This window comes from Physeter macrocephalus, chromosome 14 (genome assembly GCF_002837175.3).
Source record: "Physeter macrocephalus isolate SW-GA chromosome 14, ASM283717v5, whole genome shotgun sequence".
Classification (NCBI taxonomy): Eukaryota; Metazoa; Chordata; class Mammalia; order Artiodactyla; family Physeteridae; genus Physeter; species Physeter macrocephalus.
Genome location: NC_041227.1, coordinates 120246764 through 120271489, shown reverse-complemented (window position 1 = coordinate 120271489; position 24726 = coordinate 120246764). Strand labels below are relative to the sequence as shown.

The window sequence follows — 24726 nt, the reverse complement described above, 5'->3', positions numbered from 1 at the left end:
ATACCGTATGCTAACACATATATATGGAATCTAAGAAAAAAAAATGTCATGAAGAGACTAGGGGTAGGACGGGAATAAAACACAGACCTACTAGAGCATGGACTTGAGGATATGGGGAGGGGGACGGGTAATCTGGGACGAAGTGAGAGAATGGCATGGCCATATATACACTACCAAATGTAGGGTTGATAGCTAGTGGGAAGCAGCCGCATGGCACAGGGAGATCAGCTAGGTGGTTTGTGACCACCTAGAGGGGTGGGATAGGGAGGGTGGGAGGGAGGGAGACGCAAGAGGGAAGAGATATGGGAACATATGTATAACTGATTCACTTTGTTGTAAAGCAGAAACTAACACACCATTGTAAAGCAATTATACTCCAATAAAGATGTTAAAAAAAATTTAACAAACGTACCACTGAAATGTGGGATGCTGACTGTGGGGAAGGTTGTACATGTGTGGGGACAGGGGGTACACAGGAACTCTGTACTTTCTACTTAACTTTGCTGTGAATCTAAAACTGCTCTCAAATATAAAGCTTCTTAATTTTTTTAAAAAAGAGAATGAAAGAAGGCACAGAATGAGGGAGGTAGAGAGAAAGAGAGGACCCATTAATAGGGAAATGATTAAATTTTGGCATAGGAAATACTATGAACTATGGAATACTGTGTATGGTTTAAACAGTATGCAGCACATCTCTTCTAACGTTAAAAATTCTCCAAGCTTTATCCTTAAGTGAAAAAAAGCAAGTAACAGAGCAGTGTGTGCAGTACAGTCTTATAATTTTAAAAACTATAAGTTTATTGATCTGTAGTATACATATGTACTTAAAACTGTGGAGTAACACTTGTGAGAAAAGATACCCAAAACTTCTCAGTGGTTTCCGTAGGAGATGAATACAATGTTGAAAGGAAGATAAATGTGAATTTTTTATTAAATGTATTTGTATTAATGTTAAAAAAAATAATAAATAAAAATCAGTTGACCCATAGTACATTCACCATCTCTGTCTAGTTCCAAAACATTTTCATCATCCTCAAAGTATTTATTCATTATTGATGTCAGTATAAATTTTTAAATTATTCATTAAGTTGGCATAAATTTTCTTTGACTCCCCCAAAAAGCCGATAAGATCTCACAGGGTGAAGGATGAGAGAGCACTCTAGAAAACCTTTGCCTTTCAAGTTGGCTGCCTCCTCAGTTATCCCACCAACGTACATTGTTTCAATGCATACCAGTGGCATATATACCCCCAAAATTAAAAATCATTTTTTTAAGTTTAAAAGTTTAGATCCTTCTTAATATACTCATTTTCTAACAAAAAAATTTAAAGTTACATTAGAGAACTGTTTTGTTACCAGTTCAGTAAAAGGTCAAATGAAAAGAAGAGTATTTACAGAACTGCCACTACCACTCCCTGCATCATTTGCTTTCCCTTGGTTTCTCCAAACCATATAATGAACTGGTCCAGCATGCCTGTGAAGTTAAAATTAAACTATTTTAGAGGCAAAGTCCAGGCACTAAGCATTCTTATAAATAACATCAAGAAACAACCAAAACACATACACACACAGCAGAAACTTTATTTTAGTAACATATATTAGCGAAAATTCTTTACATAGTATATTCTTGGGCTTAGGAATACTTCTCTACTTCTAAAACACATAAAATACAGATGGCAAAGCTACCTCTAATCTTTTTCTAGTAGTAACCTAGAAATAAATTTTTTAAATAATGTGTCTTTTGATCTACTATTTATTCAATCTTTATTATGAACGAGCTAAGATAAGGCCTTGAACAGATACTGGAGGAAATTTTTAAAAGGTTAATAACAGCTCCTGCCTAAAAGGAGCATCCAGTCAGGTAATGAGAATTAAGGAAAAGTGAACCCAAGCACAATTCAAGATAGAAGGTGCTAGGTATCATAAGAGAAATACAAAATGTAATGGGAATTTACAAGAGGGAGAGATTACTTACAGGATTAAGTAAACAAACATTTCTTAAGCATCTGCTATGTGCCTAGCACCATGCTGAATACTAGGATAGCAACACTGTTCTGCCCTCAAGAAACGTAGAGCCAATAGGTGAACAAGAAACCTTATAAATGGCTTATTATAAAATTCAGTGATGGGCTTCCCTGGTGGCGCAGTGGCTGAGAATCCACCTGCGGATGCAGGGGACACGGGTTCGTGCACCGGTCCGGGAAGATCCCACATGCCACGGAGCGGCTGGGCCCGTAAGCCATGGCCGCTGAGCCTGTGCGTCCGGAGCTTGTGCTCCGCAACGGGAGGGGCCACAACAGTGAGAGGTCCACGTACCACCAAAAAAAAAAAAAAAAAAAAAAATTCAGTGATAGAGGTATTCACAAAATGCCTGGTAGTACAAAAAACTTCACATGCTTATCTACCCACCTTTAGACAGTGGGTGAAAATAATCCTAATGAATTAAAATTATTCTGCTGGTTTATTGACATAATTTTTTAGGGGTTAAAAAATACTTAAAGAAAAAAGTGTAAATAATATCCTCTCATCATATCTCCTATCTTAAAAATACAATCACAAAAATCATCTTTATATGCATGGTTATTAGACCCTAAGGATGGTTTCTAGGGCAGTTTATAGACACTAGTTGTCAAACAAAGTTAAACATTCTTATTAGGGTCAAAACACTAATAGGACTTTTAAGAACAAGAATCCATCTATACCGATAAATTAATTTATTTTAATTCCCAATAGATATCCAGAGATAAAGCTTCAGTTGACATAAAGCATTAATAATTAAAATAATAATTTATTGTTATAAGTACAGAGAGAACCCCCCCCAAAATTAAGTGTAGGATAAAGAGAAAATGTCAGACTAAGGCAAGAGCAAAAGAGGAAGAGGTTCAGTAAATGCTGGGTCAAATGGCTGGCCATTAAAGGAAAAAAAGGGGGTGGGAGGGATGGATGGATTCCTACTTTTACCCATATATAAAAATAAATTCTAGACGTATTAAAAATGTAGATACAAAACATTTAACTATAAAAATAATAGACTTGCATTAATAAGAAAACCCATCCTAAAATTCTATGCAGTATTATGCAATAAAAACCAGAGCACTTATGGGAAAAAAACAAACACAATTTTACACATACTAAATGGCTAAGTAATAAATACCACAATAATATGGTACTTTACCTTGAGAAAGACCTGAGATTTGCTTGTGGAAGTGAGTGTCAGAAGAGTTGCAACTTGTGAGTTGTAAAGTGGCAGAAGGAGGGTTATCTATCAGATACCAAGCATAAAGTTGTAACACCAAATGTGGATGGGTATAACTCAACACACAAGGTAAACTGACGTAGTTGGTAAATGTCTATCAATCACATTAGAATTCACATTCTCAAAACAAGCAGTATAGCAGAACTGACTAAATAAGTGCTTCTGTTCACCAAATACAAAAAGGAAGGGAGGAAGGGAGGGAGGAAAGAAGGAAGGAAGAAGGAAAATACTCAAATCTCAATTTTTAGGGTGTTGAGGATGGGAAACAATTTACTGTTTCCTAATGAACATCCTTAGCAAGCAGTGACTCAGACACTGCAATAACCTAAAACAAAAACCTGTCAATAAACTCATAATTTGTAAGCTATTATATACAATAGCATCATTATCATTAAGGAGATCAAAATAAGTTACCCACATGAACACTAACGTTTGTTGACCAAAACAGTTAATGCCAGGGATGACAATAATGATGATTAGTTGTAGTGAGAAATTAACTACTTTTATCAGGTATCTGTCTTCCAAGGCAAGTTTTTCCATGATTTCATCATGAGATATGGACATAGTCAAATCAACTGATCAAATCATCTTCAAAATTCCAAAAATGCTATATACACCTTTACTTGGCTTCAACCTATTTCCAGCTCTCTGTTTTGAACTTTTATGGATAATGCCAGTACCAACCTCTGGTTTCTGAAACTGACAGACATAGGAAGCAGAAGATACCAGAAGGGAGGCCAAGTTTGATAAGAAGGCTCAGAAGAAGATGCAAAGCAGATTGCTTAACTTTCCCAGAAATTTCACCAAGTCAGAACCAGTAATAGAAATCAAGTTTCCCAATATCTGTCCTGAATCCTCATACAAAACAAATAAGAGACATAATTATAATAGTGTAATCCTAAGAACTGGAGTTTGGGGGACAGTCCCCATCACCAGTTACTAGTTTTGTGCGCAAGAGCAAACTAATTAGCCTTTCAAAGCCTTAGCTTCCCATCTGTAAATTGAGGCTAATAATAGAAAAGTACCTTTCCAATCACTTGTGAAAATTAAGGGAACTAAAGCAAGCAAAGCACTTAGCACAGTCTGGCACCTACTAAGCAATCAATAAACATTAAAGTGTTCAATGAAAATCAGTATTAATTGAGGATATAAACCATCATCAATGTTTCCCATATCTTCTGATCATCACTTTTCTAAACCCCTTAATTCTTGATTTATAATATGCCTCTTACACTGGCTGCCTATTTCTTCTTTTTAAAAATGTCACCTTCCCAGACTAGACTTTTGCATAAGTAAAATAATTTTTCATAGCTTCTCTGAAATAAAGTTCAAGGGAAAGTTTACAGAGAAACCATGGCTCCTTTTCTCCATCCTGAAGGAAGTAGACAATTAACCTTGCTTCCTTCTGTCTCTATGCTCGGTTCCTTGGGCACACTGAAGAAGCGGAGCTGGCACTGGTTTTGTCTTCTGAAAGGAACTTCAGAGCTGCGCCTGTGTGCTGCATATGTAAATCTGGGGTATCCAAATCATACTGAGAATCACCTTATTATATCTGCCCTAATTATGTAGCCCAAATTACATACCATTAAAATAAATTTCCCTTCCTTATTTTCCTCCAAACTCCTGATTTGCCTATTTGGGGCTACAACCCAAAGAAATTGTTACTATGTCTTAATACAAAATCTCACTGTACATCAACTGCATTTAAACTTCAAAAATTATTCTTACACGTGAACACCATTGCTGTTCTCAACATACAATCAGAAAAAAACCTCATTATAGTATGAGGAAAGCTTAAGTGTTAGTATAATATGAGGAAAGCTGAAGAAAATCTACAAAAAAGTAATTAGAGCAAGAAAGTAGGTCCCATCTAAGACATCCTGAGACCAAAGTAATCTGATTTCCCAGATAGCTGTCCCTTATCTTGCAAGAAAAATTACTGCTCTCACCAAGCAAAAATACCACAGGTGAATCAAAAAGATTATGTTTAGTAAAGATTTACTATATTGACTATAAAAACCATGGAGAATATCAATCTTCCTAACATGCTTTTTTAATCATGTTACTTCTCTTGTTTCTACATTTTAGTCTCCTGTCCCTACCCCACCCCCCAAAAAAACCTCACTTTCCCTCCACTGTATTTACTCTCTACTACACCTTCATCATCATCACATCAGCATATAATAATAATTGAAATGCTTACTATATGCCAGAAACTGGGCTAAGCACTTTAGGTGCATTAATTTAACCCCAAAATCCTATGAAACGAGTCTTTTACAGGATGAGAAAACTGAGGCTTCCATGGGTCAAATAACTTGCCACAAATCATACACCTAGCAACTAAAACAAGTCAGAATGTGATCTCAAATCTGTCAAACTCCAAAACCTGTGCTTGTAATCACCTCCTCCCTACATACTATGAGAAAATGTTTTAAAATTTTTTTAGTATGTAGCTCATTGTCTGTCATGTAAAATTCAATAAATTTTTCTGAAAGGATACGTTTAGTTTAATTATTCTGACATTCAAAAATCCCCACTGGGAGAGAGAAGGAAATTCCCACTATTCCTTAAGACAAACCTTCTTTCCCAACCAAATTATAATCACTGGGGTCCACGGGTTTTGAATCCTGGCAATGGGGAAGGGAGGAGGAGAAGAGAACTTAGGCTTTTCTCCCAGTGTAAATAATAATTTCTCCTTGTTGTAATATCCCCACCTATACATATCTCATTATAAGCTCTTTGACATGTTTATATAAGTAAGGTACACAAACACATTTTAATAAGTAGTTACTACGAACGAAGAAGAAAAAATGCAGCCCAAACAGCTATATGAAGTACCAGTATTTGCAAATAAACAATTAAAAGGGGGCTTCCCTGGTGGCGCAGTGATTGAGAATCTGCCTGCTAATGCAGGGGACACGAGTTCGAGCCCTGGTCTGGGAGGATCCCACATGCCACGGAGCAACTAGGCCCGTGAGCCACAACTACTGAGCCTGCACGTCTGGAGCCTGTGCTCCGCAACAAGAGAGGCCTCGACAGTGAGAGACCCGCGCACCGCGATGAAGAGTGGCCCCGGCTTGACACAACTAGAGAAAGCCCTTGCACAGAAATGAAGACCCAACACAGCAAAAATAAATAAATTAATTAATAAACTCCTACCCCCAACATCAAAAAAAAAACAAAAAATTAAAAGGATATCAGGCTTCCCTGGTGGCGCAGTGGTGGAGAGTCCGCCTGCCGATGCAGGGGACATGGGTTTGTGCCCCGATCCAGGAAGATCCCACATGCTGCGGAGTGGCTAGTCCCGTGAGCCATGGCCGCTGAGCCTGCGCGTCCGGAACCTGTGCTCCGCAACGGGAGAGGCCACAACAGTGAGAGGCCCGCGTACCGCAAAAATAAATAAATAAATAATAAAAAATAAAATAAATAAAAGGATATAAAACAAAATGGGGACTATTTTGCCAATTTGAGGACATTTATCAAAATAACAGATTGGTGACACTTTATGGTTTGATATATTAGGTTTTTTGGTCAGACATGCTAAGAAATACAACTGACCCTTGAACAACGTTGGGGTGAGGGGTAGTCAAAAATCCACATATAACTTGTAATTCGTATAGGTGGCTCCTCTGTATCCACAGTTCCATATCCGAAGAGTCAACCAACCACTGATGTGTATTTACTATTGAAAAAAGCAGTTCAAACCCGTGTTCTTCAAGGGTCAGCTGTATTAGTGTTCAGGTGTTTTGGTGATCATAAATCATAGAACGCTAATGAACTCAGTAAAAGAAACCTGAAATGATCTGCTTTCTGACAATCCCCAGGTGACTAAACATTATTCCATCTAGTTTAATTTGAAGAGTCGGGCACAGTCCTTACAAGATGCTTGTGAAAATTCTCTATCTGAACAGACCTCAACAAAGTTATTCACAGCATTCACAGTTTATCTTGATTCTGATATAACAAGAATCTCATTGCTTTTACATATCCAGAAGATCAAGCATCAGGAACCCTCTGTTATTCACTATAATTTTTTTTTTTTTCGGTATGCGGGCCTCTCACTGCTGCGGCCTCTCCCATTGCGGAGCACAGGCTCCGGAAGCGCAGGCTCAGCGGCCATGGCTCACGGGTCCAGCCGCTTCGCAGCATGTGGGATCTTCCCAGACGGGGGCACGAACCTGCGTCTCCTGCATTGGCAGGAGGATTCTCAACCACTGCACCACCAGGGAAGCCCTCACTATAATTTTTTAAACACCAACAAACTAGTCTAAAAAAAAGCATCACATTTTATTAAAATAACTTAAATACTATTTGTACAAAATCTTTACTTAAATCAGACTGGTAAATGGACAATATAAAGAGCTCCTGTAATGGAAAGAGTATGGTCTTTGGACAGAGATTTACCTGTGTTCATACCCTGCCTCTACCAATTACTAGCTGTATGACTCTGTACGAGTTGCTTAGCCTCTCTGACCCCCCAGTTTCTGCTCTGCAACAAATAAGACACCATCTAACTTGCTGTTTTAAGGAACAGAGAGATGTGTGATTGCCTACCACCCACCAACTGCTAAAGTTGCCCACCCCAGATTCTCACTCTCTTCCTTATTAACAGAACACTAATTTTAGATCCTATGGTGGCCATGCGACTCAGCTGTAACCAATGAGATGAAAGCATAAGTCTTACAAGGCAGGACTGAAGGAAAACTACTGTTTTGCTGCTAAAACAAAGATGTCTGGGGAAGAAATAGCCATCTTGCAATCCACAGGGCAAAAGCCACCCTTCAAGGAGAGCAGAGAAGAAACACAGAAGAAGCCAGTGTTCCTGATGACACTGTGTGACTGCCGTAAACCCTGGACTGCCTATATCCATATTTCCTGTTACCCAAAGAAAAAAGATGCTTTTTGATTAAGCCACTGTACTTGAGTTTCCATTACATGAAGCTGTTACACCCTAACATGATGTATGTAAGCACCTAGGAAAAGAATCCATCCAGAAGATCAGTAAAGGCAATTATTCCACAAAACTTCTTATTTAACAGAATGTGTTAAATTATTCATCAGTAGTGTTAAATTATTCACCAGTAAAGCAATGAAACAGTAGGATGTCAACTAACACACACATACACATATATACCACACACAACCCAGTTATTAAAAATGGGGTATTATAATGTACTTAAGATAAACATTCTGTCAGTATAGGATCAAAGATTTAATCAAGAAAGGTATCCTTGATGAGGTAGAAGAAAAAAATGCAATTGGATAGAAATGCTATTATTATAGCTTATAAGTTCATTCACTAATATTTACAGCACATCCACACCATAATGTGCAAGCCCTAGATGCTATGGCATGAACTACATGAATCTGAGACAGCTATAAAAAATTTGAAAATAAAGGCTCAAATACGAGGGAGAGAGGGGGAAGTAAACACAACTAGAACTAAGATTTCTATTTCAGATAAAGTAAAAATTTACAAGGAGAGTTACTGACAGATTAAGAAAAAGTTTAGTTGTTTTCTTCTTTTTAAATAACAGAGCTCTTACCTTAAAATAATGAAATAAATTACAAAATGATAGCCAAAAGAGAATACTACCAAGATAATTTTCTGAATCAGAATACAGAAAAGTATACAATGTAATATAAAGCAAAACAGTCAGAATAGATAGGTAATACAATGATCAGGGAAAGGGGCAGACAAACGGTGAACACAGATCAAGACAGTCAGAAAATAAAATTAGGGTAACAAGAGATATAAGTGTTAAGAACAAAGTTTAAGTTAACCCACTAACAACTTTAAACCCCATTCACAAACCCTGCCTGATCCCTTCCTGCCACCTAAGCAAACATATTTATTATAATTAATCTTTATATTGTTTCTTCTATAAATCATCCTAGTCCTCCTCCTTAATAATACCCCTTTCCTTCTCTTTGTGAGTCCTACAAGATCTATTAAAATCCTATTTTTTCTACCATTTTGTCTGATAATCTTCACATACATTCATAACATTTAAAACAATTATTCTAGATGTACTGCTATAGTAAATGAAATTTTAGTTTTTCCTTCTTCTGACTATGAGGCATGCTAAAGTTTGAGAACCATTGCTGTAAGTTGAAAAAAATAATTTAAACCTTAACATTTAAAGAGCTCTGAGTTCCGGACAGGACTAATTAATTTATTCAACTCATTCAACAAGTAACTACTGATTATCTACTATGTGCCAAACACCATTCTAGGTACTGAGAATATAGCAAGGAACCAGCCAGGATTCCCTTTAGTGAGCTTAGAATCTAGGTATTTATATAAATAAGTGAAATATAGTATGCCAGAAAGTGACAAACTCTAAAGAGGGAGAAAAGGCAGGGAACGGGGAAAAGAATATTGGGGGTTGAGGGAAAGAGAGGTTAGAGGGTTTCAATTGTAAAGAGATAAGCAAAAACGTGAAGATGATGATAAAGCAAGCTATGCAGGGGAAAGAAAATTCTAGGCAGAAAAAACAGTAATGCAAAGGTCATTAAGCCAGAAGCATGCTCAGCTTGTTTAAGGAACAGCAAGAAGGCCTGTGTACCTTGAGCACAGTGGATCAGTGGCCAGGAGAGAGGGGTTAGGGAAGTAGATGAGATGACAGAAATGACTTGAGCCACAATGTCTAGAGCCTTATTAACCCTTGTAAGAACTTTAGCTTTTATTCTGAATAAGATAGGAAGTCAGGGCAGATATTAAAAAGAGTAAAGACATGATCTGACATATTTTTAAAAGATCACTCTGGCGGCTGTTTTGAAAAGAAGTTGTAGAAGCAAACCAGTTAGGAGGCTGGCTACAGTAATCCAGGTAAGCGATATGAGTAGCTCAGACCTGGGTGGAAGTGGTCAGCAGTGGCCAGATTCTAGATGTTTTGAAGGTATAGCCAATAGATCTCCTGATAGATTGAATATGGGGAGTGAATGAAAGGGAGAAATCAAGGATGACTCCAACATCCTGAACAAGTAGAAGGATGGAGCTGCCATCAACAAGATGGAAAAGACTATGGGTAAAATAGATGGGGTCGGGGGGTGGGGGACAGTGAGAAGTTAATTTTGGGCAAATGTGCTTGATGTATCTATTAGACACCCAAGTATATAGAAAGGTCAAGTAAGCAGCTGGATATACGAGTCTGGAATTTAGGAAAGAAATCTGGATTGGATAGAGACATCTGGGGGTTATTAACATGTAGCTAGTAAATTCAATGTAATCCCTATCAAACTACCAATGGCATTCTTCACAGAATTAGAACAAAAAATTTTACAATTTGTACAGAAACACAAAACACCCCGAACAGCCAAAGCAATCTTGAGAAAGAAAAACAGAGCTGGGGAAATCAGGCTACCTGACTTCAAACTATACTATAAAGCTACAGTAATCAAGACAATATGGTATTGGCACAAAAATAGAAATACAGATCAATAGTACAGGATAGAAAGCCCAGAGATAAACCCACGCCCATATGTTCACCTAATCTATGACAAAGGAAGCAAGAACATACAATGGAGAAAAAACAGCCTCTTCAATAAGTGGTGCTGGGAAAACTGGACAGCTACATGTAAAAGAATGAAATTAGAACACTACCTAACACCATACACAAAAATAAACTCCAAATGTAAGACCTAATGTAAGACCAGACACTATAAAACACTTAGAGGAAACCATAGAAAAAACACTCTGACATAAACCACAGCAAAATCTTTTTTGAACCACCTCCTAGAGTGATGAAAATAAAAACAAAAATAAACAAATGGGACCTAATGAAACTTAAAAGCTTTTGCATAAATGCTGGAGAGGGTGTGGAGAAAAGGGAACCCCCTTGCACTGTTGGTGGGAATGTAAATTGACACAGCCACTATGGAGAACAGTATGGAGGTTCCTTAAAAAACTAAAAATAGAGCAACCATATGACCCAGGAATCCCACTACTGAGCATATACCCTGAGAAAACCATAATTCAAAAAGAGTCATGTACCACAATGTTCATTGCAGCTCTATTTACAATAGCCAGAACATGAAAACAACCTAAATGTCCAATGACAGATGAATGGATAAAGATGTGGTACATATATATAATGGAATATTACTCAGCCATATAAAGGAACGAAACTGGGGCATTCGTAGAGATGTGGATGGACCTAAAGTCTGTCATACAGAGTGATGTAAGCCAGAAAGAGAAACACAAATATCGTATATTAACGCATATATGTGATATCGAGAAAAATGGAATAGATGATCTTTTTTTTTTAAATAAATTTATTTATTTATTTTTGGCTGCTTTGGTTATTTGTTGCTGTGTGTGGCTGTCTCTAGTTGCAGCGAGCAGGGGTTACTCTTTGTTGCGGCACATGGGCTTCTCATTGCTGTGGCTTCTCTTGTTGCAGAGCACAGGCTTTAGATGCGCAGGCTTCAGTAGTCGTGGCACATGGGCTCCGTAGTTGTGGCTCACAGGCTCTAGAGCGCAGGCTCAGTAGTTGTGGCACACGGGCTTAGTTGCTCCGTGGCATGTGGGATCTTCCTAGTTCAGGGATCAAACCCAAGTCCCCCGCATTGGCAGGCGGATTCTTAACCACTGTGCCACCACGGAAGCCCTATGTGTCCCTTCTTTTGGGTTGTTCTGCTTTGTATCGTTTTTGCTACAATAAAACTATAATCATAAGTATAGCACTTTCCTGAGTTCTGTAAGTTGTTCTAGTGAACTATTGAATTTTAGGGAGTAGTGGGAAGCCTCAAATTTGTAGCCAGTTAGTCAGAACTGAGGGAGACACTTGCAGCTAGTGTTTGAAGTGAGAGTAGTCTTACAGATGGCTGTGCCCTTAACTGTGAAGTCTGGCCTAACTCTGGGTAGTAAGCATCAGAAGTCATTGTAGGGAATGAACCAGGAGATACAGTCAACAGCAATAATGAGGGGCTGTAGTAAATAAATCTGATGACATGAGATTCAAAGGCAGAGAATTTTAGGAAAGAGAGAAGAATGATTTGAATGCTGAAAAGGGGAATAAAGAGAATATCTACTCCATTTCCAGATCCAGTGGTATGAGGGTTATGTAAAGAAGGAAGGGAAGAGGGCATCACTTGAGAGGTCAAAAGGGGAAGCAATGTCCTCAAGGGAGATAAAATTCCTAAGGCACTACAACTTACAGATTGGGAAGATGAGAAGGCATCAGTGAAAGAAATTCACTAAAATGGAGCATCCATGACATAGAATAACCAAGAGATAGTGGCATCTTAGAAGCCAAAGACTTTCCAGGGGAGAGAGTAACCAATTGTATCAAAGGGTGCTGATACCTCAAGCAAGATGGACACTAAAAAACAACCAATGGATTAAGCAATGTGAAAGCCACTAATGATCATAATAAGCAGTTTCAGTGAAATGGTAGGAGAGAATGCCTCGTTGGAATGGGTTCAAAAGAGAATGGAGATCTGACTTTTTAGCACTCTGGAAATCAACTAAAGGCATACAACAAACTAAGAAGTATTCATTCATGCAAACTATTGAACATTCGATAAGAGCAAAGCAAGCCTGTGGCATCTTTTTGCCTGTGACTACTCTCATTCTTCCCAAAAAGGACTACTGCCTCCAACAAGCAGCATTCAACCATGGTGGGGAAGGCCATGAAAAACCAGCAGCTTTGCTGCCACTGCCAAACAGGACTCAACTGGTAGCACTGCCAATTACAGTAGCCACCTCAGTGGCAAGTGAACAGGAAGGGCCAGTATCTCCAATAGCCTGAGGTTGTAGCCCTGTTTGGAGCAAGCAATGGACTATCTGGGGATTTAAGAGAAAACTCCAGGTGGTGAGATAGCCATAGAAGGTTGATAATCCCTCCTCATACCCCAGGTATTGATTTTTTTTTATTGTGCCAAGACAATTCAATGGAAGAAAGAATAATCTTTTCAATAAATGTTACTGGGGCAACTGGATATCCATACACAGCAAAATAAGCTTAAATCCTTGCCTCACACCACATACAAAAATTGACTTAAAATGGATCCCAAACTCAGCAATTCTACTCCTAGGAATCCATCCAACAGAAATTAAAACATATATCCACACTCAAAGCTTGTACCCGAATGTTTATAGCAGCACTATTCATAATAAACAAAAACCAGAAACAATGCAAATGTCCATTATTTGGTGAATGGATAAACAAAACACAGTATGTCTATACAGTAGAATAATATCCAGCAATAAAAATCAAGTACTGATACATGCGCAACACGATTAACCTCAAAAATATTACGCTAAATGAAAAGACAGAAGCAAAAGGCTGCACAGTATAAAACAAAACTACATATTGCATGATTCCACTTATATGAATGCCCAAAGGCCTATTTATAGAAACAGAAAGCAGATCTTTTTGTTGCCTAGGGAGGGGGCTGGGAATGGAGACTGAATGCAAATGGGCTCAAGAGAATTTTGGGGGGTGATGGAAATACTGTAAAACTGGATTGTGGTGATGACTGCACAACTCTATAAATTTACCAATAATCACTGAATTATGCTGTTACAATAGCTGAATTTTGTTAAATGTAAATACCTCAATAAAGCTGTAAAAAAGAGAGTTGGATAAGGTGAACAAAGACAACTGTTTTTGTGGAGTCTGGTATAAATGAGATAAGAAATGGGGTGGTAGCTGGAAGGAGAAGTAAGGTTAAGAGAGAGTTTCTTTAAGATGAAAGAATTATCAATACAATGTTTTTATTCTGTTGACAGCAATCCAGAAAAGGAGAGATAGAGAAGAATTACAGGAAGAATGTCCTTGAGAAGGCAAGGAGGGGTGAGCTCTAATGGACAGTTGGTGGGAATGGCCTTCAAGAGAGGAAAAGACAATTAATTCACAGTAACATTGATACGCAGGTGGTAAGAAGATTATTTCTGTTTTCTTAGTAAACTAGAAAGCAAAGTCACAAGGTGAAAGAGAGAAATGTGGAAAATTTGGGTGCAAGGGAAGGATAGGATCATCTAAATGAATAGGAGTATGGAAGAACTAGAATAATACAGTAGGACAGCTTGGCAGCACTAAGCAAGGAATTTAAAGTCATTTGGTACTGGCCAAGAATTTAAAGTCAACACGGTTGTTCTGTTCCAGCCACATTCAGCTACAAGTATACAGGTGTAACATAAATAGACTTAGTTTAAACCAGGTAAGAACAACCAAGGAAGAAAGGTCAAATCAAGGGGGCTAACGTAGAGGCAGGAGAGCAATTGTAATGATGGACTACAGGAATTCGGCTAGTTTAAAAAACCAAAAAAAGTGAGGACATGAATGCATTGAAGAACAGTTGAAAAGATGGTAAATTAAAAGGTCCCTGTGAGATCAAGGAATTAAGGTTGTTGGGTACTAGAAGAAATGAGCCTGAAACAATGGAGGTGGTAATTGGAGAGTAAAATGCCAGAAATTGATATTATAGAAAATTGTAGTTTTGGGGTAATAACAAGTTCTAGGGCAGTGTCTCTCAATCCTGGCTGCACATTAAAGTCACCTTGGAAAACTGTTAAAAATATTATCCCAGGCCACACCTCAGACCAGGCAAAACAGACTCTCTGGGCGTAAGTTCTAGGCATCTGTAGTTTGTCAAAGCTCCCCAGTTAATGCAGATGCACTGAGAGTTTAAAAACATCTGCACAGGACATGCCATAGAAGTGAATGGCTGAGTGGAGGAGAGGAAGTCAAGAGACTAGAATATCAGAAGGATCACCTGCATGAATACTGAAATCGCCAATAATTACAGCTGGAGTAGTAGGAAACTAGCAGTGAGCCCAGAAGAAGTCTAGAAGCAAATATGAAAAAGCAAAGAGAATATTTAACCCACCTCACCAGGAGGAACCACCACTTAAGAACTCTCCAGAAGTAAGTGCCCTCAGCAGAGAGGTAAGTTTCAGTTAGAGCAAGAAGGTAGTAATGTTTAGAGAAGAGGTTAAAGATAAAAGGGAGTTTTGCAGATGACTGACAATGAGACCCAGAAGGCACAGAGAAGCGTTTCACAATCATAAAGGCATGAAAATTGAGATCAGGCAAGAGAGATGAAGGAAAGAGAAGGCCCAGACGAAACTACTGGAGGAAAATAAAGCCAGGAAATCTCAGAAAGCAAGCTGCCATGTTTTTTAACACTACACAAAAACAACAGAAGAAAAAGCTCAGTGAAAGAAGAAGCTGGGACTTCCCTGGTGGCGCAATGGTTAAGAATCTGCCTCCCGATGCAGGGGCCACGGGTTCGATCCCTGGTCCGGGAAGATCCCACATGCTGCGGAGAGGCTGGGCCCGTGAGCCATGGCCGCTGAGCCTGCGCGTCCGGAGCCTGTGCTCCGCAACGGGAGAGGCCACAACAGTGAGAGGCCCGCATACCGCAAAAAAAAAAAAAAAAAAAAAAAGAAGCTTTCCTGAACCCAGCCACATTCTAAAAGATTCATTTAACTAAGTTCAAGGAAAACTGAGTCACAGAAACGTATCAAGGTCAATCCCATATAAAGTTGTTACAAGAAAAGAGAAAATATGAAGTGGAATAACATCCCTGCAGACAATTAAAGTATGCCAGAAAGACATGCCCACATAACAGATCAAAATTAAAACATGCTATTTCAGAATGAGCTAAAAGACCTTAAGAAAATGACATAAGACATGAAAGAATAACAAATATAAGAACTACAAAAACTCAAAATGAGATGACATAACTCAGGTAAGAATTAAAAATAAAAGGAAAGACACATTCCAGAAATGAAAACAAGAGTAAATAAAAACAGACAGTCCCTTAAGAAAAACAGAAGGTAAAAAAGAGAAAAAAAATTTAAACTCAAAAAAAGAGATAAAAAGGATTTGAGAAAAAGTGACAAATACTGAAGACAGACAAAGAAGACTGAACATACAGCTGATAGGAACTCCTGAAGAAGAAAATCAAAGCAAGGAACAGAACACAGTCAAAACAATAATTCAAAAACACTTTTATGAAATAAAAAAATATTTGAGACTACATTTTGAAAGTGCACAATGTGTACCTGAGAATATCAACTCAGAATGACCAAAATGATTTTACTATCACTAAACATTAAAGAATAAGAAGAAAAAAAAAAGGGGAAAAACCGAAGTCAGAAAGAGAGAAATACAGAACTATACAGATAGGAATTAGACTCCAGAAAATGAGCGATGAACTGGCAGTACTGAGTTTCTCGTGATATAAAAAGGATAAAGTGCATAATGAGATTAGACCTGATAATCTCAGGGCACATAAAGGTGGCAAGACTTTTTGTATAGAAGATAAAGAACAAGTTACTGATACTTAAAAAGAAAGGAGAATCAGACTGGCATCAGACTTATCTATTGCACAAGAAGCTTAGAGACAGTGGTATAAGGTGTCTATGCTATATAGGAAAAAGAAGGATTATGATCCAAGAACACTATATCCAGCCAAGATACCCTTTACTGATCAAGAGAAAGGAAGGCATCTTCACTTAAGCAAGGATTCAGAAATTATACCACATACACTCTAAGGAAATTACTCCAAAATGTTATCAAATGTTTTTCTAGCACCTATTAAGATAGTCATGGGTCTCTTTTTTCCAGTCTCCACCACTCCCAGAGTTGTGGCTACCAGTCGAGATGTGGCCAAATCCAATAACAATATCATATATGACCAGTCCTAGAAATGACTTCAGGAAACGTAGATCCTAAGCAATGTATATTTTGCCAACAAGCACAATAAGAAAGGCCTCAAAAAGATTCAGGCCAACATTTTCAAGACACTGAGCACCTGTACAGAGGCCAATGAGGTGCTCATTAAGCCCAAGGTAATCAAATACAAGATCTTAAAAAGGGCCAGCCCTAAATTGGACAGGCTCACCCATATCATCCATCCCAGCTTCTAGAAGGATGCTTATTTTCATACTGTGAAGAGTACCAGCTTTAGCAACCAAAAGGTGAGAGCCAAAGCCCAGGTCCCACACTCCCAAAGAGTCCAGAAAAAAAGGTTTTTGTCTATCAACTCTGAGGATCAAAGAATTCTACAAAACTTAGACTACTGTCTGCAGGCATCTCCTTTTGCTGTTTAATATAAATACAATACAAAGTCCCCCAACTCACCCCAAAAGAGAGAGATAATCATACAGTTTTTAATCTCAAAATCTGTTAACATAACAAATTACGTTAATATTTAACTGTCCTTGCCTTCCTGGAATATACTGTCTTTTATATACACTGCTGGATTTATTTTGCTAATATTTTATTTAGAATGTTTGCTTGTCTACTTATGAGTAAGACTGGACTAATGTTTATAATAGAAAAAAAATGAAAACAATCGTAGCATCCATCTGTTGGAGAACAACAGACTACATTATGGTTTAGTATGCTATGGAATGTTATTCAGCTTTTTAAAATTAATTAGAGCTCCGTTTACTAAACTGGAGACAGCCATGACATACTCTTAAATAAATAAAGCAAGTTACAAAAAGCCCATATATGTGTGTGTGTGTGTGTGTATATATATATATATAAATGCTTAAAGGTTTTTGAGCAAAGAGAAAGATGGTAAAAAACACTCAAAGTGTTGGTTAATGCTGGCTAAACCAACAAGGTAAAAGTGAAGAAGGAAAGAAAAATATTATTTTTTTCTTTATTCACCCCTGGTTTGTTTATTTTAGTGGTTGCAAGCAGAGAAATACTTTTGTAATTTTTTTTAAAAAGGAGAAGCGTTGGGGGGGGATAGATACCAGTTATCTACTATAATTAATGACAAATTAATATTTGTTAACAACTAATAAATGACTACCATTAATACATCCAAAGACAAGATAGAATTATATTATCTAAAACAAGGGGAGGAATCATTATGAAGTTCATTTACTTAGAAATACAAAACAACCCTGGGGCTTCCCTGGTAGCTCAGAAGTTAAGAATCCCCCTGCCAATGCAGGGGACACGGGTTCAAGCCCTAGTCCAGGAAGATCCCACATCCGGGGAGCAACTAAGCCCGTGCACCACAACTACTGAGCCTGCGCTCTAGAGCCCGTGAGCCACAACTACTGAGCCCACGTGCCACAACTACTGAAGCCTGTGCGCCTAGAGCTTGTGCTCTGCAACAAGAGAAGCCACCGCAATGAGAAGCCCGCGCACTGCAAGGAAAAGTAGCTCCCGCTTACCACAACTAGAGAAAGCCCGCACGCAGCAACAAAAACCCAACGCAGCCAAAAATAAATATATATAAATTTTTTTTAAAAAAGGTAAAAAAAAGAAAAAGAATGGATTAAAAATACAAAACAATCCAATCTGGAACCAAAGTCGCATATAAGTGGTCTTTCTAAAGGTATTAAGCAAGATGTCTTCAGGATGAACTAGTGTTTATCTTACAACTAGCACAAACTGATCAGTTCATGGATATTACCACGACCAAGAATAAAACTAAGATACAGTGAGTCACGTCCATTTAAAGAAAAATAGTCAGTGAATTACTGTTCGCATGATATGTGAACAGATTAGAAGAAATGGGCAAAATGTTACAGAAATCCTTGAAGCTTGGGAAGAAAGTGAGATTTTGATAGTTAGCTTGTTATACTAAAGAAAGGGGCAAACTTCTTTTGATGTATAACCAAATAGACAAGTCCTTTTTATTAAGTAGATCACAAAAGACAATCAACCACCATGACTGTCACTTACAAATTTTTTAAAAAGAAAAATTACAAAAAGCTAACAACATGGCACATGGTGGCGGGTGAGTGGGGGATAAAGTTATCAAACAGAGAACGCTTCAGTTATTCACAAAAATTAGAAATGTTTGTAAAAGTAGAAAATGTTCACATGATCAAATTGAAAAAAAAATTGTCAAAGGGCTCAATGTCTCAAGAAGTGCTGAGGTTTGCTATTTTATAGAGGAAATTAAAAATTAATTTTTCGCAAGTTTGTGGTACTTAAAGGGAAATAGTGCAAAAAGAAACGCATACTAGGAGTCTGCCTAAGAGTTTATATTTTTAAATTACAGTTATTCAAGAACTTTTTCTCTCAGCTCTCATCAAATCCTTCATAAAAGAAAATTTCAAGACACAAAATTAATGAGTAGCCGAATTACCACAGGTTTTTTGTTGGTTTTTGTTTTAAATACCTTGGTAGGCTGAAAAGACAAAATAACAAGGAAAAGCTGGACAGACAATTAAAACACTGTGGGGCGGAGCTATGTGAAGCACACATCAAAAAAACAGAAATCCAGGACACTTTCCAAAACCTAATAAAACTTACCATTTATTAAGAACTAGACATTGTCCTAAGGATTTTTCACTGGCATTATTTCATCATCATCAAAACCCTGCAAGAGAGGTTTTAGCCCCTCACACAGCTAGTAAGTGACAGAGTGATAATCTCAACCTGTTTTCATGATTCAAAAACTCACAAATTCATGTTCTCTCTACTATACAAAGGGTCTCATGATTGTAAAATTTCAAAAGCTACTACAACCAAACAACAGTATTGTCACATCCTACAATATAGCAATATCTGAATAACAGCTTCCAAAGGAAGTCTCTCTTCCTCTTTAAATCCCTAAAAAGGAAGAGCTAAGATTCTCTGACGCTGAAGCAGCATTTGAGTGTGCAGTAAGTCTACATCCCACGTGTCTACTAAAGCTAATTACCTTCATTCACCCTAATTCACAATCTTTGGGAGCTCTACAGGATTCCATGGAATTTGAACAGAAACAGAATTCTAGAGTACAAATACGCATCAAGCTTCCTTAGTTTTGCCTTATCAAATTTCAGCAATTAGAGCTAGAAATTGTGGGACCTCACAACACAAGATTAGGAACAAAGGGCTACAAAGAGACTTCCTTCATCTAGGCAGAGAGAATTTACTGAGATGTGAGGCAGTCTCCTGTCTAAATGATTAAATCACAGTATCTACATACCCACTCCCATTTCCAAATTTAGTAACTAATGAATCGACTTATAAGGCTAGATCCATTGGTGGGGAAAGGGAATTTCCATGGCAATAAAAAACTGGTGCCATATCTCTTCATGTTGTTCATCTCTATGGTCAGATATGTCATCTGATATAATCATATATGATAACGCAAGCACGGTGTTACACACAAGCATGGTTACCTGGTCCAAAGACATCTGCTTGGAATAACAAAAGTTTTCCATTATTTTTGCTCAAATACTTTTCATTGTGAATTTTATGTCTGTAGTACTTGCTGATATTTATAAAAAGAAATATATGTCACTGTTTTTCTTTTCATGATACCTTTGCCATCTAAAGAAGACAGTGAAATTTATCAACATTGGCCAGTGAAACTTTAGGAAAGTGACAAGCTTTAAAATATTTTTTTCAACTAAATTTTTCCTAGAGGTAGAGTGAATACCCAGGACACAATTCTGAACTACAAATTTAGTTTTTGGGGCTTCCCTGGTGGCGCAGTGGTTGAGAGTCCGCCTGCCGATGCAGAGGACACGGGTTCGTGCCCCGGTCCGGGAAGATCCCACATGCCGTGGAGCGGCTGGGCCCATGAGCCATGGCCGCTCAGCCTGCACGTCCGGACCCTGTGCTCCGCAACGGGAGAGGCCACAACAGTGAGAGGCCCGCGTACCGCAAAAAAAAAAAAAAAATTTAATTTTTATTTAAGGAAGAATATGATATGTCTATTTTCAACTGAAAGACTACAGTAGTAAAGGTAACTACTTACACATAGTGGTCAATAAATATTTAAGTGAAGGATTTAATGTATTAATATACTGCATAAAACTCCCCCAATTTTTCCAACATAACAAATCTAACTCAACTCATATACCTTAAACATAATGTGTCTGTATAATAAACTAATATACAAAAATCAATGTTTTTTTCATACAACCTTTTCTATACAAAATAAGTATAAGAGAGACTAAAACCGGCGCAAACAAAGAAAAATGTTCTCTTACATGCTGTGCTCCAAAACATCTCCACTTGATACCTCTTCTGAGAAAAAAAAAGTAGAATCGAATAATGTATTTTGGCAGAAACTTCTTCAGATAGACATAATATGGGTGTCATAAGGAGACATAAGATAAGCCTGTCAGATAAATCATTACTAAGGCAATTAGATTTTTAAAAAACATACCAACAATATTATTCACTATAACGCAACTACTTGGTTTAAATAACTGACACCAGAATCTCTCAAGTTCCGATCAAAAGAAAGGCATTTGAGAGGTAAGATATACCATGCACTGAATAAAGGCAGAAATTAATATTATGGGGAAGGAAAGGGTAAAGAAAGGGTGTGATTACGACTAACACCAACTTAATTCTTTTGCCTCTTAAACTTAGTCATGTTTACCCTTAACTACTCAAGAACAAACAGAAGCTGAACATAACAAGATACTGTTGTAATGTGTGGCCCATAAAAAAGCAACTTACCTGATACTTATAACATCCACAAACACAGCTTTCAAATGATTTATAAAGATTCTGTAAATAAAATAAATTGACCTAATAAAAGAAATTTGTTTCCAGAAAAAAATTATGGTATTACAATTATTTACTTAGAGCTTTCTAGAATATGAAAGATCCCTACCAGAAACTTTCTTCACTGACTGCATCCTCAACCTGCTTTAGCCTTCTAAAACCCAGGCCCAAATAGCTTGTTCTCCATCTAATATTATCTCTTTTTAAAATGTGTTTATTTATTTATTTATTTTTGGCTGTGTTGGGTCTGTGTGGGCTTTCTCTAGTTGCGACGAGCGGGGGCTACTCCTTGTTGTGGTGCGTGGGCTTCTCACTGCAGTGGCTTCTCCTGTTGCAGAGCACGGGCTCTAGGCTCGTGGGCTCAGTAGTTATGGCACACAAGCTCAGTAGTGTGGCTCTAGGGCTCTAGAGCGCAGGCTCAGTAGTTGTGGCGCACGGGCTTAGCTGCTCCGCTGCATGTGGGATCTTCCCGGACCAGGGCTTGAACCCGTGTCCCCTGCGTTGGCAGGCGGATTCTTAAACACTGCACCACCAGGGAAGCCCCATCTAATATTATCTTGAATCGTAAATACTCAAGGTAAAAATATCCTCTAAAAGAAAGAGAAAGGACATTGGGTGGGGAAATATAGCTGTTAAGTCTTTAAGCTCTTCTTGTAACCTATTTCTCTCCACAGACTTTTAGAGATTCATCAAGGTCATGGTGTTGTCTCTCGATCACCATACACACATCTCCTTGACTCATTTTTTTTTAAATCGTAAACAATCTTCATCTAATACAAGTTATTACAAAAGATGCTATTCAAATAAACCAAGTGGTAGTTTTCATGGTATTATAACAAAGACTAAACTATTTATTTACACAGTGCCTTCTCTCCAAATGACAATAGTATTTGATGACTACAGGCACTCAACAGATACGACAATGTTGAGAAAAAAAAAATCCAAATAATTAAACTAACTTCCAAACTATTTTATAACATTTGTTACCTCGATCAGACTCATACTAGAAAAGTAAACAACCATCTGCAACCACTTGTTCTAGCTCCTTGAAATAAAATCTGGGTACCATCAGTAAAAATATTACAGCTAACATTGGTGATCATGTATAAGTACAATCCAACATAATTCAACTAGTGTGCCCAATCCGTACATCTCAGAGATTCAATTTTAATTCTGTTGTAAGAGGAAGTAATATGACAAGGAGAGAATTTTGATGCATTCCTTTAATCATACTTATTCTTCCTTATATCTAATTAGTATCAACTACCTTAAAATTCCCCTTTGGGAACTACTGGTTTAGTATACTCTTTCCTAGGCCTACTTCCTTCTCCATTCAAAACAATGCACACAGAGTCATTCAGAAAATACTAAAAGAACAAAGGCCTTTATGAGGAAGGGCAGGGGAAGCTAGAGAGCTAGCATGGGACAGTCAAGAATCAGTGACAGAAGAGGGAAATAAAGCTACTACTGCTTAACCATGTTAGTAAAACTTTACGATAAAGATGCAAACACCAAATTAGGGTTTAGAAGTATGCTAAAATGAACCATCAACCAATATAAATACTGACCACGATCTGAGTCTACGACGATTTATTAAATAAACTAAAATATATAAACATACATGAATAAGTCTTAGCCATAATCAGTAAATTGCCTTATCAACCAATGTATATAAAAATGAAGGAAGTGTTTGATTACATGACATATGTGATTCACAGAATGGCACAAAGTTTGACCAAGAGAAGAAAATAACTGTTAAATACAGGAGGTGATATTCCATTTCTTAAACTGGGTGGAAGGTATATAAGTGTTGGCTGCATTATTAGTCTTCTATACTTTACACATTTTTATAAATATTATTTCATATGTAGTCGATATCCATAAAACAATGTTTGAGTGCAAGAAAAATCTGGGCAAATATTTGTTGGAAAAAAGAGGTTAAAAAGTACATACACATCTAATCCATTTTTGCTAATTACTTTCTAAAATAAATAGAGATCGTAGGGACTTCCCTGGCAGTCCAGTGGTTAAGACTCTGCGCTTCCACCGCAACGAAGAGTAGCCCCCGCTGGCTGCAACTAGGGAAAGCCAGTGTGCAACAACGAAGACCCAATGCAGTCAAAACTAAATTAATTAAATAAATTTTTTTTAAGTTTATTATGAGGTTAGCTCTATTTTAAAAAAAGACAAAAGACCGCTTCCACTGCAGGGGGCACAGGTGTGGCCAGTAAATAATTAATTAAATTTTTAAAAATAGAGATCATAAAAATGTAAGTAGGTAGGAAAATAATTTTTCTGTAGAAAACAATTTCTATAGCTCTACACAGAGATCTATATACTATTTCTTTAAAAGCACCACTAAACCTTTCCTGCACACTACATGTACACACATACACACACAGACATACACACCAAACTACTTGAAAGTAAAACTTTTTACCTCCAAAGATCCCCCCAAAACCAACCTCCATCACAAATATTACCTTAACCACATAAAAAGTACTGATACTCCTCTACTCATAATCCCAGAAATAAATTACAAAAATAAATTCCTAAAGAGAAATGTTCATCCTGTAAGTAACTGTATTTTTGGTGTGTTTGTAGGCTTAGCATTTATGTGTCTTACTACCTACTTGGGCCTATCCACATCTACAGCATTTGCTTTTTTATGATGGGCACCTGCATTTTAATGATGTGTGTCAATACTAATTTGATTGAGGGCAATATAGTATACTTATGAAGAGCACAGTGTGTGGAGCCAGAGTTGCTGAACTGGAACTCAGCTCTTCCACTTGCTAACGGACTAATCTATTTAACATCTCAGTGTTTGAGTTTCTCATTTGTAAAATGGAAATAACAGTACATACCTCGTAGGGTGTTGGAACTGATTAAAACCTGTGTAACAGGACTGGCACAAAGTAGGTGCTATGTAAGGGTGAGCCATTACTACTAGCACTACTAGTAGTACCATCTTCCCAAACATAATGAAAATATTCTTAGAAATTTGAATTACCGGCTAAAATTAGAT

General features: G+C 37.5%; 1 protein-coding gene across 8 annotated transcripts in view; it reads right to left on the bottom strand.

The window, feature by feature from the left end:
- The window catches only part of TANC2 (tetratricopeptide repeat, ankyrin repeat and coiled-coil containing 2), a 374683-nt gene that overhangs the window by 347652 nt on the left and 2305 nt on the right, over positions 1–24726 (bottom strand). Inside the window, exons 2-3 of one of the 8 annotated variants that reach the window (XM_024130199.3) lie at positions 21173–21256; positions 3175–3261 (exon numbers count right to left, since the gene is read on the bottom strand). The exons of 6 other annotated variants lie outside the window; for them this stretch is intronic. The gene's annotated coding sequence lies outside the window, so the exon portion shown is untranslated. The remainder of the gene's footprint in view (positions 1–3174; positions 3262–21172; positions 21257–24726) is intronic. One more of the 8 variants, XM_028499426.2, reaches the window with a different exon arrangement.